Raw genomic sequence first — 15,334 nt, forward strand, 5'->3', positions numbered from 1 at the left:
TTTAAGCACTGCCTGACCCATTAGCTCTAGCCACTTACTCGCTAACTCTCACATCTTGATTAACCCATTTCTATTAATGTGTGTAGCACCACGAGGGGGTGGCTTACCGGAAAGATTCTAACCACCATCTGTCTTGGGTAGGAGAAGCATGGCGTCTGCCTCATTGCCTTCTTCCCAGCATTCTGTTCTGTCTACTCCACCCAACTATGTTCTGACCTATCAGGCCAAGCAGTTTCTTTATTAATTAACCAATGAAAGTAACACATAGAAAGACCCACCAACATCATTTCCCCTTTTTCTGTTTAAACAAAAAAGAAAGGCTTTCACATTAACATAGTAAAATTACATATAACAAAATAGTTATCAAACAAGAATTGCAGTTACAATACTTATATCTATTTTATCTTTACATTAACAATGGAAAACTATAACTATCGATCTATTCTTCAACTCCATCAAAGACTCCAGAAGGATATAATAATACCTAAGCAAACGAGAAATAAACAATTTCCAAACTCTAGAAATGACAGAGACATCTCGCTGCCTGGACAGTCACCCAAAGTTCCTCTGTACCGTTGGGGCATCTGTCTTCAGACTACAGGCCCATAGTATCCAGAAGACATTTCCATGAAGCCGGAAATTCCAAAGACCGTTCAGTCACTTTCTGCTGTGTCCTGCAGAATGTCTCACAGACTCTTTCATGAATCAGGAACCCCAAAAGACCATCTCACCTTTAGGCAAGTTCAGCAGTCCTCTCTCTGAGGGTTCTCTGTGTCCAGTTTATGCAACAGTCCAGGCAAGAGCAGTTTCTTGCCCAAATGGCTAGCAAACTCCATAAGGAGCCTCTTTGATGCCCATCTTCCTCTTGAAGTAGCTGGTGCTGCCAGGAGAAGACATGTCTCATTGTCATGAAAAGCCCTAAGTTACTGAAACATTAAATGCCATATTCTGTAGTCTTTGAAAGATATGAAGAATGCCTATCTAACTGAGATATATCTCTATATATCTAGAAAATCTAACTAACATGACTACAAGCTTGACTATTATCGATGATTATCCATTAACAACCTATATTTCCTAATTATACATTACATTTTTAAGTGAACTACACAATCACAATACCTTAATCAATATCAGAAATACATATACGTATATCAAGATTGACCTTAAATTACTATCAGTAAACCAAGATTCATATAAATGCAAATTATTCATATCTATGTAATATCCCCCTTTAAATATAAAAGAACGTTTATAAACAATATTTGGGAATATGGTCACAGTTAGTTCTCTCCAAACTTCTTCCTGCTGTATAGGAGTGCTGTTAATTAGGTCTTTCATAGTGTAACCTGTGTGCTAGATTCATCTCAGTTGGCAGTTGAACGAAATAATTTTTTGAGGGTGTTCACAGCAACCTTTCAGGAGGGTGTGGTCTATCATACCATACTGGGATAGAAGCAATTCACAGGGTCTCATCCTCTGTGAAAACAAAAGAACTTTTCCAAAGCATCATAACCTTAGATCCAAATTTTGTAGTCAAAGTATTTTCAAAATATCTATCTTGTATTAATTCAGCAGCATTTATAAACAAATATCTTTTAGCAGTTGTTGCTCCTTCCTCAGCATTCAAACAATTCAAAGAGAGCATAATAGCACACAGTATCAAGATTCTCTGTGTATTTTCCATCTTTGTGTGGCTTTATTTTAACCTCTATTTGTTTATTTTTACTTTTTGAGACAGGTTCTTTGTATATCTTTGTCCTGGAATAACTCTGTATACCAGGCTGTCCTTAAACTCACAGAGATCCACCTGCCTCAGCCTGGGATTAAAGGTGTGTGATACAACACCTTGGACTCACAGAAATCTGTCTGTCTCTGCCTCCCAGGCATTGGGATTAAAGGTGTGTGATACCACACCTTGAAGCCACAGAGGTCAATCTACTTCTGCCCCTTGAAGTCACAGAGGTCAATCTACCTCTGTCTCCCTAAGTGTTGGGATTAAAGGTGTGTACTACTACACCCAACTACTCTCTTTCTTTTCTTTCTTTTTACTTTAATAACTTTAACTTTTAGCCTGCATATATTTTTAACACACTGTAAACCATTTAGAGGTTTTCTTCATCTTTGAATCTCTCTTTACTGTATATCTCTCTTTTTCTGACCACATGATTCTTTAATTTACCAAGCAATATTAGTAGAACTAAAGCTGTGGCTTTGACAGCTGAATCCAGCCCATTCCTTAACTTTCCAGTCTCATGGTGGAGGTACTGGCTGTAGCCATTTTTATTGCCACAACTCTACAGTGTTTCAAGGTCCCTGCCAGCAAGCAAGCTGCAGCATTCTGCTCACAGACCACACTCAGTTCAACTGCCTACCTGAAAGAGTCAGAGTTTGCCCAAAATAATTACACGAAAACTGTATTCTTTTAAATACTGTCTGGCCCCTGGCCCGTTATCTGTAGCTTCTTATTGGTTGATTCTTATATCTTGTTTTTACCCATATTTAGTAATTTATATAGCACCACGAGGTAGATCGCTTACCAGGAGAGATCCTAACCTGCCTCCATCTCAGAAAGAAAAAAAAAATGGCAACTACATATGGCGACTGCCTAAAGCGTCTGCCCCTTGCCTTCTACCCAACATTCTGTTCTGTCTACTCCGCCTACCTAATTTTCTGTCTCTTAAAGGGCCAAGACAGTTTCTTTATTAATAATAAAAGTAACACATAGACACTCCTCCATCAGTAGTTTGTTTTCCCAGGGAGACTCCTTTAGAGAAAACTATTTTTATTTGTAGGTGGTTATAATTTGGAGGTAACTTCTGGGCTAAGGATAGGGCATATGTCCATGTCTTCAAACAACTCTAGGATGCCCATCCCGCCAAATCTGGTGCAGAACATGCAGACACTGTGCATGCTGCCTCAGTCTCTGTGAGTTTGGATGTGTCCAGCTATGTTTAGAAAGCCTGGTTTCCTTAATGTTCCACCATCCCCTATGGCTCTTGAACTCTTTTTGCCTCCTTATTCTGCAGAGTTCTCTGAGCTTAGAGGTTTAATGGAGAGATCCCATTTAGAATAGATAGTTATGGATGAATGGATGGAGGAAGAGGACCTGGAACAGGAGGATCAAGGACAAAATGAAGACATTGGGAGGTGAAACTGTGAACTTTGTGGGGCTATAAAGAGTTTCAGTCTATGATGTAGCTCTAAGACTATTTTAGTCATATCAAATAATTCAATACTTTTATCCTGCAGAAACCAACTTGTACCCAAAAGAACAAAGCAAAATGGAAATAATGCTTAAATTTTGGCTAAGAGTAGTAGGGAGTATGTTCTTCACACAAATGTGATGGCACAGCCAAGAATGGAGCTACTGGCTACCTAAGTAACCACCAGGAACAGGAGACTTAGGCAGCATATTTCTTAATGTTTATAATTTATATATTAGAAAATTCAAAAGTTGATCTACGTATGTTCAAATCAATGCTTGTCCAAACCTCAGCTGGGTTTTATGTAGAAATTGGCAACATAATTTCGAAACTTATGTGGCTACTCAAAGAATTTATAGTAGCCAAAGCAACTCTTGGAAGAAAACACAAACAAAGTTGGAGGGAATGTTTCTAAGAATAAAGCTGCAGTAACGAGGCAGTGTGGTAGTGGTGTGGAGATAATAGGGGTTGATCAACGGCGCAGAAAGAAGCATCCAGAAATAGACTCATACATGTATATAAATTCTTTCGTCTGAATGCATCTACTCCTCTCTCCAAATGGAATTTCTGACTTTTCAAATGCATTTATTTTCGAGACAAGGTTTCTCTGTAGCTTTGGTGCCTGTCCTGAAACTAGCTCTTGTAGATCAGGCTGGCCTCGAACTCACAGAGATCCTCCTGCCTCTGCCTCCCGAGTGCTGGGATTAAAGGCGTGTGTCACCACCGCACGGTGCATTCATGTTGTTTTATTTATAGAGAAATAAAAAGCATTTGGGTTTATGGGTCTGTTACGATGGCTCTGCAGGTACCGGCACCTGCTGCCAACCCTGTTGGATTCGAGTTCATTCCCAATACTCACATGGTTGACGTGAACCTAATCTTGCAAGTTATCTAACCTATGACCTCCACAAGAACCCTGTGGTGCACAGGAACACAGACACAAACATATATACATACAGACAAGTACACCCACACAGATAAATGAATGTTATGTATTTTTAAGCTGTGTGGATTTCTGGAGAACACGTTACTGTTTGGGGTCACTGTGAAATGCCTAAGGGCAGCTCATTAGCAGATGTGCTGCCTCACACACTTAGCCTTTCCGTGGTGAGAATGCTTAAAGGTTACTTTGTTGCAGTTTTCAAGAGTATACTTGTTAGCTTTGGGGGTTTTAGAGGATTAGTGGGGGTTAAAAAGAGGCGCTGAGATGAGTTAACTTTCAGGCAAGAGCTTTCCGAACACCTGCAGGCAGGCAGGCAGGTGGTACTGCATGAGGGGGCTGAAGTAGAAAGTGTCTGACCTGTCTGCGTCATGCAGAACTTGCTCTTCCAAGGTGCCTGTGAGAGGATTAGGTGGGAGAAGCAGTGTTGTAACAAGAGGAAACAGTCTCATGTTGACTGACATCACCTAACTAGACTACTAGACAGGATGTTTTCTTGTATTCCTGGCGGAGGCAGGTGTTTAAAGTCTCAAGGACATTCTTGGACAAGGGGCATCTGGAGGAACAAAAGGCCTAGCTAGTTTCCTTTTGTGTTTTGAGCCTTTCCTCGAGGACAGTTTTTATTCTTCCTAAGGCATTACCTTTAGATTTTACTTCAGAAAAGGTCCATTTTATTCATTTAAGTTCTCTTTCATTTCTTTTCTAGAAAAGGAAATTTTGAATGAAAGAATATTTCAATGTCAGACAGTAAATTAAGATTTGCATTTCCTTAGCCTTTCATTTTCTTGTTCCATTGATTTTTCCATTGCTGTACTGGAAAAGTCTATTTTCTATTTAGTTGTCATCCCTTTTATGTATTTTAAAATATTTTTAATGAACTCTTTGAAATCTAGGAAAATTGAAAAATAATAAGCCCAACACAAAGTGTAGCTAGCGAATGCTGTTTCCCATTTATTTATCATATAAAATGTGGGTTATACCTTGACATTTCTGTACTTGCATGCTCCTATACTTTACTAAGATTGACCGCTGTTGCCCTCCGTTGTCCTTTAGCTCCTCTTTCTGCTGACCCCCTTGCTTTTTCCCAAGAGTCCTTCTTCTGCTGTCATGTATTTTACATGTATCTCTCCAGTCTTTCAGTATCTCACCTCTAGCTTGCAATTTAGTTGCTAAAGGAAAGAAATATCAATTCCAAATACACAGGGAAGAAAAGTTATTCTTCCATGCAGATGATATAGTATTACATTCAAAATCAACATGAAACTATTAGTAGTTTTCCTATAACCAACAAGGAAAGCACCAAGATAGGCATATTGGAAGCTGGATTCCACATTGAGAAAAAAAATGCAGGATTTGCTTTGAACCTCCAATTACCTTCTCCTCCTGGTCATATGCCTTTCCTTCCCTTTCATTAACAGCCTCCTGCTTTCATGCCCTGAATAGCCATTTTTATAAAACCATTTGTTGTACTTTTTGACTGTTACTAATACTATGTGTGTTTCACAGTTCCACTATGACATACTAGGTGAGGCATTCGTTAACTTATCCTTCTTGGGATATAATGTTAATAGCTGGGTCTTTGCCTTCTGAACACCTGCTTTATTTTCACAATTTCTGCCTTCTAAGACTTCTACCATATTCTCAATGGACTTCTCATTCTATTTTTGGGTCTCTAAACTTCTTTTACATATTTCTCAGCCTTTTGATTTCTCAAGACTGCATATTACAGTGTTTAACTCAGAAATTTCTTTTATGTACCAGATAATCCCTGCTCTATATGCCATTTGTAGCTCATAGTTTTTCCTTCTTGGTGTTTTATTTGATTTTAAAAATAAAGAAAAAGTAAATAAAAGAAAACAAATGAAAGAGTGAAAAATAATAATAAAAACAAAGAAAAAATAGGCTTGTTGGCTTTAAAAGTAAGATGACTTATTAAAAATAATGTTGACTGAAAAAGATACAGCTCAACATAACAGTATCACCTGACTTGTCAAACTCTTGGGTTCAATTATCAGAGCATCAATAAACTAACAGCCCTGGAGATTACACACAAAAATTTTGCTCTGATAGTTACTCTCAGCAAAGTATAAGGATACATTATCAACATGTGAAAATCAGATACAAGGTCCCTGAGAAACACAAATAAGGAAAACAATCACAGTTACAGTAGCCTAAAACATAAGCAAAGGTGTAAAAAATCTCTTTGATAACAACCATATTTTTCTCATCATTTTCTGTTTTTAAGATTTATTTTTATTTATGTGTATTCATGTGCTGTGAGAGTCTGTTACATGTGCTCAAGGAAATGAGAAGAGGTTGTACTACCCACTGACTGGAGTTCGAGTTACAGGTTACAGGTAGCCACCATGAATCTCATGAGCTGGGTGGCATTTTTATACATATGTCATGACAGATTTTTAAAACTTATTCTCCTAGTGCCCCTTTCCACCTCAATCAACCATTTTAGCTGTCTCTCCTTCCATTGGTTCCTCTTTCTCTTGCATTTTACATATAATCCATTATCCTATTTCCCATCTCTTTTAAGATTTCTTCCTCCGTTTTCATTACCTTCTTTCTAATTTCACAACCAACCAATGAACACACAGACACACACACACACACTCTTACACACTCACTCACACATTTAAATTTAACTTTCAAGTATGACAGAAAATGTTACATTTGTTTGTCCCAGCTTTGCTTATTTTGCTGTGCACAGTGACTTCCAGATACATCTACTTCCTTGCAAATGTCGTGTTTTCAGTTGTTGTTTTGGCTGCATAAAATTCTTTTGTGAGTATGTAGCACACTCTCTTTTAAAACACAATGTCTTATTTTATAAATTCCCCGAGAATTTACTGCAATATATTTTTATCATACTCAGTACCCCCCATTCCTCTTCTTACTCTTACCAGATCTACATTCTTCTCCCTTACAGTCTCCCTCTACATTGCAGCCTCTTGAAAATTTTGATTTAGAAGAGACTATCTCGTAAAAGGTGTTTTGGTTCATCCACTCTTAAAATCTTTGTACCCCCTCTTCTATAATGTTCTCTGAGCCTTAGGAGTGGGCAGCCCATGGCCTGTTGATGCATTCACTTTGACCAATTACGACTATCTATAGTGATGGCCTCTATCTTATCATATTTCCTTTATCCATCCATTTGTGATTGGATGTTTAATCTGGTTCCACTATTGTGAATAGTATAACTATAAACATGGACAGGCAAGTACTTCTCTGGTATGCTGATTTAGATTCCTCAGAAATACATGTGAGAGTCATATAATTTTAATTTAAGTTTTTTAAAGGAACTACCATAGTGATTTCATAGTTTCTTGGCTAGATAGCATTTACCTCAGCAGTGTGTAAGACTTCCTTACATCTTTGCTAGCATTTGTTATTTATTTATTTTTATGTGATAACATTCTGACTTGGGAGAAATGGAATCTGCAGTCAGTTTTAATTTTTTTTCTAAAGGCTTAAGTTGTTGAATGCTTTTTCAAATACTAATTGGCCATTTGTGTTACTAATAATCCATTTAATAATTGCTATTTAAATTTTTCATTTGTGTATATATCCTACATATCAATGCACTGTTTAATATGTAGCTAACAAAGATTTATTTCCCATTCTGTAGGCTGTCTCTATAGTGGCAATTATTTACTTGCCTGTGCAGAAGCTTCTTTATTTCCTGTAATAAAATTTCTCAATTCCTGGGGTTATATGCTATGTTATTGGAGTTCTCTTCAGATAATTCTTGCCTATGCCTGTCTGTTGAAGCGCTTTCCCTGATTTCTTCTTGCAGTTTCAATGCTTCAGGTCTTTAATTAGAAACTTTAATTACTTTTGAATTCGTTTTTGTACAGGGCAAGAAATGTGTTAATTTTCATGTTTCATTCATCTACACATGAGAGATTAGTTTCCCTAGAACCATTTATTTAAAAAGGCCATTTTTTTTACCATGTTTGTTTTTGGCATCTTCATAAAAAGTTAGGTAACTGTAATAATTTGAGTTTATTTCTTGGTTCTGTATATTTTTTTCTATCACTATAATACCTATTTTGTGAGAGTACTGTGCTGCATTTGTTACTATGGTTCTGGAATATAATTTGAGATTTAGCGTTGTAATATCTCCAGCTTTGTTTTTTGTGTTAACATTTCTTCAGTCATTCAAGGACTTTTTACCTTCCATATGCATTTTAGGACTCCTCTCCCTATTTCTGTGAAGGCTGGCATTGGAATTTTGATGAGGATTATATTGAATCTGTATACTGTGTTTGGAGAAATAGCCATTTCCACAATACTGAGCCTGTGAACATGAGTAAAATGGATTTGCTGCAAGCTGCCAGGGTCCTGAAAGCAGCCAGTCCCAAGCAGGGATGGCTTGGGACTTGGCAGGAAGGTGGCTGGTCCCCAGTTAGCCATATGGGCTGCTTGCTGGTCCCCTGCCAGCCATGCTGAGGATCCCTGCGTAGCTTGTAGCGGGATCCCCAGCAGGCAGGGGGCAGCAGCATGAGAGGAGCCAGTCCCAGGAAGGGCCAGGACATGAGACCATGCGGCAGGTTTCCAAAGGTGGCTGGTTGACAGCGGCTAGCCATGTGGGCAGCGGGCAGGCAAGGGGCAGACAGATAGGCACACCATGCAGAGTGAAGTTAGACATTTATTAGGTGGGTTATGGAGTGGAAGGGAAAAGGGAAGGAGGGGGGAGAGAGAGAGAAAGAGAGAGAGAGAGAGAGAGAGAGAGAGAGAGAGAGAGAGAGAGAGAGAGAGAGAGAGAGAGAGAGAGAGGAGAGGAGAGGAGAGAGAAAGAGAGAAGGGGAAAAAGAGAAGTGGGGAGAGGCAGAAGCTGCTTCTTCTGGAGAGAGGGACAGAAAGAGAGAGAGCTGGGTTGAGGCTGCAAGCAGGAAGGGAGTGAGTGTGGTTTGTCTCTTAAAGAGACAGAACATTACAATGAGCATTCATTCTATATTCTACTGTCTTCTTTAATTTTTTCTTCATTGTCTTAATTTTTTGAGATATCTTTCAACACATTGGTGTGGGAGGTCCTTTTGTCTATGTGTTGCTTTTATTGGTCAATGAATAAAGAACTGGCTTGGCCTATAGTGTGGGAGGAGGAAGGCAGAATTAGAGAAAAGACATTGAGCTGCCACCAGTCAGACATGCCGAAACTTTAGCTGGTAAGCCACAGCTACATTATGATACACAGATTAATAAAAATGGGCTAAATTAATATGTAAGAGCCAATCAGAAGCTGCAGCTAACAGGCCAAGCAGTGATTTAATTAATATAGTTTCTGTGTGATTATTTCGGGTCTAAGCTAGGCGGGCAACTGGAAACCAAGAAGTGGACCTTCTTCCAACACCACATTTACTCTTTGGTATTTTTGAAGCTACTGTGAATGAGAATTTTCCTATGATCTCATTTTTGTGTATGTATATGTATATGTATATATATATACATATATACACACATATATGTATACACACACACACACACATATATATATATATATATATATATATATATATATGCAGTTGTGTGAGAGAGAGACAGAGAGAGAGACAGAGACAGAGAGGAGTGTGTGATTTCCCATGGAAATCACAAGAGGGCATTGGATTTTCTGAAGCTAGAGTTACAGGTAGTGGTGAGTTGCCCTGTTGTGGGTGATAAGAACTGAACTTGAGTCTTCTAGAAGAGCAGCAAATCTTCTTAATCATTGGCCTAGCTCTCCAGCCCTACTACTGACTTTCAAATGCAGATATTGTATCTTGTTATTTTTCGCCCTGGTCTCATGTATTTATTGTTTTATTAGTCAAGACCTATAGAATTAGGTATGAGCCTTGGGGAGGGAGTGGAACCAGAGCTGCTTTGTTTGTATTTAAGACAAAACAATTAACACATCAATAATGATGGGAAGACTTGGTAGGCAAAACTTGATGATACTGGAGGTTGTATGTTGGGGGCAGGCCATGTAATGCGTCCTGGCCATCCTCCCCTTTTCTAACATGCCCTGTTCATCCCATTCTGTGTTGGCCATGCTGTTGGATTGAATTCAGTGTCATGTTTGAAGGAAGCTCTGGAAATGGCCTTGCTGGCTGTTTCAGCTTAGATTCACTTCTGTGCAGCATCTCTGTGAGGAGGATTTGGTTCAGACAGTTCCCAGTTCCTGGAAGGACAGTTTACTGTCACTTGGGGAACTCAAGAATATTTTGTTTTTCACACTGATTGTGCTTAGGAGCCCAAGGACCACTCAAACAGTACTTCTCAGTGGGTGGCAATACTCATACACTCCCTATTGTGTTTAGCATTTCAAAGCCAGCCATGATATTGGCCCCAGCCCTATCTAAAGGAGCAATGAAACAAATGAGAGTCAATGAGAGATTCATTCCCTGATGATACTGCTTTCTCTGTGAGCTTGATGCTTGCTCTCACCCTCTTAAGAGGAGTCTTTGTTTTCACTCATAAGTGACATAGAGCAAAGACAAACCAGCCTACAGTTCGCAAACCCAGAGAAACTCAACAACAAAGAGGACCCTAAGAGAAAATACTTGAATCTACATAGAAAGGTGAAAAAGACAAGATCTTAAGTAAATTTGGAACGAGCAGGTCTCGGGAAAGAGTAGAAAGGTAGAAGGGAGGAAAGGAGGGAATTGGAGGAAAATGTAAAGCTCAATAAACACAATAAAAAAGAAATATTTACAAAAACAGAAATGTCAATTTAGTGTGTTGATATGCCCAAGACTTTTGTTAGGAGGGTATATTGTTATATTTTTAATGATTTCTCTATTTTAATTTATGATATATGTGTATGGGTGTTCTGCCTGCATTTATGTCCGTACACCACCTGTGTCGAGTGCCCACAGAGGCCAGAAGATGGCATTGAACCTCCTGGAAATGAGTTAGGGGCAGTTATTAGCAGCCATGTGGATGCTGAGATTTGAACTGGAGGGCCTCTGGAATAGCATTGAGTGCTCTAACCACCGAGATATTTCTCCAGACCCTTATCTTGCTCTTTTGATGAAAGTATTTTTCAGGTCTGAATGTTTGTCATGAAGTCCTTAAGACCTTTTAAGTAGAGGACCATGTCATCTGACAATTGGGATAATTTTACTTCTCCCTTTCCTATTTGAATACCCTTTATGAAATTTTCTTGTCTTATTGATGCAACTAAGATACTGAGCCCTACTTTAAAGGCAAAAGAAGAGAGTGGACAGCTTTGTCTCCTTCTAGATTTTTTAGAAGAACTATTTCCAAGTTTTCCTAGGAGGATCTTACATATAACTGATTTTAAGTCTATATTTTTTTGCTATGGATTGAATAGCGTAATTATGTTTTTTTAAAGGATTATTATTTATTTTATTTATTATATATAGTGTTCTGCCTACATGTAGCCTGCACACCCAGAAGAGGGTACCAGATCTCATTATAGATGGTTGTGAGCCGCTGTGTAGTTGCTAGGAATTGAACTCAGGTCCTCTGGAAGAACAGCCAGTGTTCTTAACCTCTGAGCCAGCTCCCCAGCCGTAATTATGTTTTATGGAGAATTTATTATTCTTATGAAATTCACTAAAGAATTGTTTTGGAATATCTATTCATTCATGTTTTTTGTGAAAAAACTGCATGATCACTTTAAATAAAATTATAACAAAATGAGTTAATGTCGTACTAACACACGGTTTTAAGTTAAGAAAATCCCTTTCACTCCTTTTCTGTTTACTCACTATGTATTTTAAGTTGTCTTATATTCAGTATCCTCTTTGATTGCTATTATTTATAAAGTAATAAAAAATAAAAAAAGAAATTCAGGATCCTCATACTTTAGTTTCATTTGTACTGGAATTATAGCTGTGCAGTACCATACCCAAGTTAAAATTTTCTTTATTTAAGTCTTAATAATTACAGCAGGTAGTATCAGAAAACCTGAATTTGTAAGAGTAAAAGAAAGATAGAATATATATATATATATGTATATATATATGTGAAAAAATACACACACACACACACACACACACACACACACACACACATATATATGAAAACCTGAATTTTCTTCTTTTTGAAATACCTGTAAGTTTGAATGCTTTTAATCACTCTTATTTTAAGGAAAGGAAATTCTGTCATGGGGAACTGAAGTGTGGTGGCTTACAATGAACCCATTCTATTAGACTCTAACGTCAATGCACTCTGTGCTATTCATGCTAACAAAGTCTACATTTTTTCTGTCCATGGTTAAAATTGCCTTCAGTATCTGAAACATAAATCTTCTTCCTGCTAGAAAGCACATTTTAGATACTGACATTTGTCTTTTTGTTAAGAATACAAAAAAAGGAACTGATAGAAGACCTGGTCGTACTTTTACTTTGGTTTTAAAATGCATTACAGTCTGTGACTATTCTCTTTTGGTTAGTTACATCCTTTATTAGCAAATGTCATCCTGTCCCTAAGAACTTTTATGACTAAAACCACTAAAGCTTTTTTTTTTTTAAAAAAATAACCCTAAAATTGCATCCCTTGTTATTCAATAGTCAAAGGCATCTTTTCATTTTCAATCCAAGTCTCTTCACAGTGACCTTTTGCATGGGCTGGCATGTAGGTGAGTGCTTCATTGATTGTAATCCATAAGGAATGGTGTCTTTCTGTTTTTTTCATCTAAAAATGCTTCAGAAGTTAAATTCATTCAAACACTGATAAGAAACATAAAAGCTTTTTATTTTTTCTTTCTTTTTCTTCTTTTTTGGTTTTGTAGCTAAGAAGTACTAGTTGGTTTCAAGCTAAACAAACCTAGGTGGGTGGCCTGGGTAAGCTTGTTTGCTTAAGACTTGTCAGTTGGTCTTGTTCATGTTTGCAGGAGGTACTTAGGAACTGAATTTTCTGTAAAATAGTTGATGTGTCACATAAAGTCGTGATTAAGAGAAAGATGCTTGGATCAGTTGTAAGGCAAAATTCTCTCTCTTTCTCATTTGTATGTGTGTGTGTGTGTGTGTGTGTGTGTGTATGTGTTTACTAGAATGAAAATAGTTATAAGGCCTACAAAGTTTTATTTCTTTTAACTGAGCATCCACAGAATTGGTAAAAGTGATAACTATGGATCACGTTTCTATGTAGGTTTGAGTTATAGTATAAAATTGGAATACTAAGTTTTTAAACAAGGCTGATCATGCATATTGAATTAGACAGTAATATAATAACCATCCATATTTATTAAGTACTTAACATTCAATGGGCACTGATCTGAGCCATTTGTATATATTAATTAAATTAATTTTTAGTACAACTGATAGTATTTTACAGATGAAGCTGTAATTCACAGAAATAAAAAAGCTGCCAGTGTTACTAAGTTAATAGAAGAGATTAGGATTGGAACCCAGATACCCATTCTGTAATGTTCCCTGACTCTTAGGTGTAAGAGTTGTGTTGAAGTTGTGAAGTTGTTTTCACTGGAGCCTGACTCTCCTCAATCCATTAATCTTACATTGTGCCCATTTGTGGTTTTCTGTGATAGTCTCTCTCTCTCTCTCTCTCTCTCTCTCTCTCTCTCTCTCTCTCTCGTAAAGAAAAGCATCTTTGATGAGGGATTAGAGTTACACTTATTTCTGTGTAAAAGGATAAGTTTTGTGATGTACTTTAGGAATTATTACTTTTTATATTCATAAATCAGTGCTGCTTTATGCCTTCATGAGACAACATTTGTCAGTGCACAGATGCACAACTAGTAAAAAATGTGCATAATCACATTTGGCTATAACTATGTAGTGCTTGATCCTAAATGGGACGTCAATATCATTCTCCTGAAAGGATCAGGAAACATATAGAAAAGGGGATGGAGATAACATAAGAACCAGATGTCAGGAAGGAATGCTAAAAAACAGTGCCTTCTGGAAATGACAATGCTACTGATGTCTAACTCACTGTAGTTCTTGGTATCTTTACAAGACCTGAATAAGGTTGGGCCAATCATTAGTTTATCATGAATTGGTGAAGGGCTCATAAAACTACCCACTATGGGGCTATGGCCTGTTAATAGGTACTAAGACAGATGACATATGAGACCATGTTGATGTCCACAGCCCATGCTGTGGTAGAAGGCCATGTTTGGGTCAGTGATCCTCCTGCAGATGGGTCAGTATTATGTTCATGACCCATGTTAAACCCAAGACCATGTGGATGTCTGTGGTCTGTGCCACTGCTTGAACACATGTTTATGTACATGGACTGTCCTATCACCAGGGACATGTTGATGTGAGTGACCTGAAAAGCCCAACCTGTGCCATGTTGATGTCCATGGGTCAGGCTGACAATTTTGCTGACCATGACTCATGTTGCCCATTGAGGGATATGATGGTGTCTGTGGCCTATGTCATATCAGAAGGCCATGCTAATGTCCTGATCTAATACATGCCTCTGGAGATTATTTTGAGGTACTTGGCATATTCTGATTCCAGATAATGTGCAGATGTCCATTATCCAGCTGACTGTAAAAGACAAGGATACTACTTCTCAGTGGTATTGATGAGTACAGACTCACAGTTGAGAAAGAGAAACAACCCCCAAACTCATCCCATCCTCAAAAAATTAACTGCCTAGACATCAAACTATCAAGGAGGGCTCTTAAAAATTGTGATAAGGATGATGAGCCATAGCTCTCTATAACTGAGGGCTTCTGGAGGGGGTATGGGTGTGGATGAAATCAATTTTATCTAAGTGGCCAGTTATTGGGAGATTGACTATGCTCAAGTAAGTATATGGGCAACACAAATTGGACTTGTGTTTTTTTTCTTCTTTTGTGGGGTCAGGGCACATGTGTGGTGATCCTGGGAGGACTGGGAAGTGAGGGTGATCAGAGTACATGATGCAAAATTTCCAAATAATCAGCAAAATACTATGTTAGGTAGATAAATTCTCAGGAAATAAGCTCTTCTAGGGGTCTCAATTAGCCCTCTATAATGTACATATTCCTTCAAAAATTCTTTCTAAATTTTTTAAAAATATTTTATACATGTGGCTCCATTTACTATAATTTTCAAAACAATATATTCTTAAAATTTAATTTCTCTTTCTTAAGGACAAATAGTCATCATTATGGAATCAAGCTTAAATGTTGTTAGAGGCATAGTGGTACCCCCTGGCCATCATCAAATGTGCATACATATTCATTGAAGAAATAAGCAACTTAAGACTGATCACTTCT

This window comes from Arvicola amphibius, chromosome X, assembly GCF_903992535.2.
Source record: "Arvicola amphibius chromosome X, mArvAmp1.2, whole genome shotgun sequence".
Classification (NCBI taxonomy): Eukaryota; Metazoa; Chordata; class Mammalia; order Rodentia; family Cricetidae; genus Arvicola; species Arvicola amphibius.